We start from the raw sequence: 4,232 nt of genomic DNA on the forward strand, positions 1-4,232 counted from the left end.
AAACAGGAAAATAAAAGAAAAAGTAATCATTTAAAATATCAGTGCCCCAACTCAAGTAGCATTTTTCTATCATTCTAGCCTCCTTAAGAAATCTTCTCCTCTACCTCGGTAGTTTTTACATGTCTTGGTTAAAAGCTATTAAGCCGGTATAATAACTCAGTCATTGACTGTGTATTGGTATTAGCTATTATTTACTATTGCAGTAGATTTTAATTCCTTCGGTAGGGGCCGTGTGGTATTCAACCTTTATTCTGATTTTTATCCTTCCCTCAAGGCTTAGAACAGTGACTTGTATCTGGCAAGTATGCAGTGAGGCTCAGTGAATCATTCTTTTCATGAAAATTGCAGAAGATCTAAGAAGCCTTGTGAATAAAGATTCAAGTGTCAAATGAAAATGGGTTTTTAATTGAAGACATAGTAATAAAGCATCTATGCTATCCCTAGGAGAAAAGCCTGATTTCAAATGTGAACTCAACATGAGGGTTTCTATTTTCTCCCAGATAATCGTGTCCCTTCACCACTTTCCTGTGATTCAAATCAAGTCGTGGCAGCAATGAACTTGGGCCCTGGGAACAGGCAAAGTGAATTTTTACTAACAAATGTCCCCTCTGCTCTCCAAAGACAGGGACAGAGCCACTTTCTGTGTGATAAAGAGGATTAACTAAATGAAGAACTGCAGTTCATCTGTGAATTGCATTGAATCTGAGTGTTTTGACATGCTCTTTTCAAAAATAACATTGGAAGGTCTTGATTTCACGAGACTGTTTTTCATTGTACCCTTATGTAACCTGCAAAAATAGTGGCAAGTGTGCATAAAGTGTATGCGACCGACTATATTGTGTCTGAAATGTTTGATGTTTAAAATATTATCATAATCGGGCCCTCCTTGGTGGCGCAGCGGGTTAAAGCACAGCACTGAGAAGCTAAAGCCGCTTCCGCATGAGCTCGATCCCCGCCTGCCCCGGAGGTGACCCCAGGGCGCGGCAGACCTCTCCTGACCCGCCCGCTGCTCCCCTCAGCAGTGGACTTCGTCGATCTGCCTGTTCTGCTCCCCACTCTGTCTCTGGGGAAGCCTCTCACCGCCCCTGAGCCTCTGGCCTGTACCCCAGTTCTGTATGCACAAATAAATAAATCTTTAAAAAAATATTATCATAATCATCATGCCAAAATAACAATTTTGAAATTTCAAAAGTGCCCTCATAGGCTAGATCCTAAGTACCCATCTCATTGTGCCACCTCCCAGCTCTGAAACCTGCCTGTGTTTGAACGTTTTCAGGGTTGGATGGAGAACGCACTACCTGGCACACCAAAAACAATCCAGCTTTGAATGGAGAAATGTTTTATACTGGCCTGAAGACTGTTTTCCTTTACCTTTTCCTCACTGATACTATTTTGAAGGGAGAAAGTGAATGACTTATAATTAATGTTAAAGTCCACTTGATAAGGGATTTGCCTATTCCCCCACACTCCGGCTGAGTCAGGAGATTTTTGGTATTGGAACTTGGTTGATAGGGCAGCAGATAGTCTCTGATTTGGAGATTGTCGGGGCTACTGACAATAAAAGGATAAAAGATATTTTTTCACGGAAAGACAGCAGTGTTATTTTGCACGCATGCAGTTGCTTTGGATTACAAGTGCTAATAACCATGAACTAGACTTTCTGTGCTGGAAACTTCCTAGTAACTAGGGGCACAGAAGAGAGGACTATATAATTCAGAAGGCAGATGCACCTGCTGTCTTGTTTTTCTGCTTTTGACTTGTGCCTAGGGACCTGGAAGAGGCATGTGGAGAGACGTGTGGGACGGGCCCATGGGAGGCAGAGAAAATGGAAGCCACTGTCCTGACTGCATGGTGGGCTGTTTGCTACAATTTGAACTCAGGTCTCTGAGACCTGCTGTGGTTCTCCACTAGACTGCATCTGACACTGAGGGACGCTTCGGAATCTCAATGTCCCTGTTTCCGACCAACCCTGTTTGGGTGGGCTTTGCTTACAAGTGATGGGTAATTGAGGGGGCTTTATTGAAAAACTGTTATAAGGAGTAGCCTCTGTTCTCTGTGCTTTAAATACACATTAATTCTATGAAGATATTCTAGTAAGATATCTAAGAGCCTGCTTCCTTTGGCTTTGTGTGGGGACGGCTGAATCTCTTTTTGAGTGTGTACCCCTTAACAATTTTGAGTTTCCAGGTCAAATGCTAACATAAAGACAGGACAAAACTGAGTGTCAAAACCTGGGGTGGGGCCCCCCCTGGTGGCGCAGCAGGTTAAAGCACAGCACTGAGAAGCTAAAGCCGCTTCTGCATGAGTTCGATCCCCGCCTGCCCCGGAGGTGACCCACAGGGCGCGGCAGACCTCTCCTGACCCGCCTGCTGCTCCCCTCAGCAGTGGACTTCGTTGATCTGCCTCTGTCTCTGTCTTTGGTGAATCCTCTCGCCACCCCTGCACCTCTATCCTGTACCCCAGCTCTTATGCACAAATACATAGATCTTAAAACAAACAAACAAACAAGAGAGGAAAACAGCCTCAGTGAAGTTACTACACAGAGAAACTTGAAAAACAATCGCCATTTATAACAACGTGCTAAAACTTGTAGGTTAACCTATATCATCACCGTTAATCCTTGCTGCTACCTTCTTTGCTATTCCTATTTTACAGGTGAAGAAAGTGAAACGGGGCCACGGAAGTAACTTCTTGAAAGTTACAGAAATCAGTGACAGAACCAGAATACAGACAAGACCAGTTGAGCCCAGCTCTCACGACCCAACCTTCGCGTCGCTCTGCCTGAGGATGGAGTCTGCAGTGCGTGTGTGCTCGGGGTGTTTCCGCTGAGCCTGCCTGCAGTCCGTGAAGTTAGTGCCTGTGGACATCTAAATGTAGAGAACAAACTCTAGAAATACTCTAAAATCATTCAGAGCGAAGGAAAGGGATGGGTGTTTGTTGACAGACAACTACATCCCAAGTAGGATAGTAAGATACTAACGAGCCATAGAGTGGGTATAAGAAATTATTTTAAAATATTTATTTTATTGAACTGGGATACAGGCCAGAGGTGCGGGGCAGTGAGAGGATTCACCAGAGACAGAATGGGGAGCAGAACAGGCAGATCGACTGAAATCCACTGCTGAGGAGGGAAATGGGAGAGACAGGAGAGGTCTGCTGTGCCCTGGGAGTCAGCTCCCTGGCTGGGGGTTGACCTTGTGCGCAATAGCTGCAGAGAGCTTCATAGTGCTGAGACTTAACCCCTTGTGCCACCAAGGAGGGTCCCATGGATATAAGAAATTAAATAGACAAACTTTTTTTTGAATACTATAAATTCCCTGTCAGAGGACTTACAATACATGAGTATCTTTGAATTCAATACACACGTAGACCTTACTCTTATTCCATGTGCTTATTATACTTTGTAAATGAATAATAGATAAATAAAGACCCACCAGGGTGCTATGCTAGTGTAACTGGGAACACAAAATCAACACGACTCAGCTCCTCTCACACACACACACACACACCAGACAAGAGCTATGTAAGCCTCTACATGAGATGGCCTATATTAAGTATTATATAGGAAAGGGAAGATAAGGGAGAAAGAGAAATGCAGGTTTGATCTAAAGGAGGGGGTTGGATCATAACCATTTTACTGTTCTTGAATTTCGAGGTTCAGCTTTGGAGAAAAGAAAAGAAAAGAAAAAAAAAACCTTTTGTTCTCGCACTTAAAACAAGCCTCCAACTACCCACCGCAATGACTAATGTGGCTGAGGCACTGCTCCGGGCATCTGGGAAGACGCAGCTTGCGCTTGCTCGAGTGGGGTCCGCACCTGGTTTCCCTGGACCTCTCCACCACGCTCTAGTCTCTCCTCCTGAGGGCAATGTACTCTATTCTGGGTATAAATACAATTCTATTTTCTATTTTCTACGGGTTTTTCTTAATACGCTGGTGAGTTCTGATGGATCCCTTTGGTCATTCACCTCAAGATGTTTATCCTTCGTCTCTCTCTGTTTCAAATGGCTTTAGATTTCCTGTGTATACAAGTTAAATAGGGCCCTCCCTGGTGGGGCAACAGGTTAAAGTGCAGCTCTCTGAAGCTATCGCCAGCCACTGCAGCACAAGTTCGATCCCCAGCCAGGGAGCCGACCCCCCATGGCGCTGCAGACCTCTCCTGACCCGCCCGCTGCTCCCCTCAGCAGTGTACTTCGTCCATCTGCCTGTTCTGCTCCCCGCTCTGTCTCTGGTG

This window comes from Condylura cristata, unplaced genomic scaffold (assembly GCF_000260355.1).
Source record: "Condylura cristata isolate star-nosed mole 26May11 unplaced genomic scaffold, ConCri1.0 scaffold00029, whole genome shotgun sequence".
Lineage (NCBI taxonomy): Eukaryota > Metazoa > Chordata > Mammalia > Eulipotyphla > Talpidae > Condylura > Condylura cristata.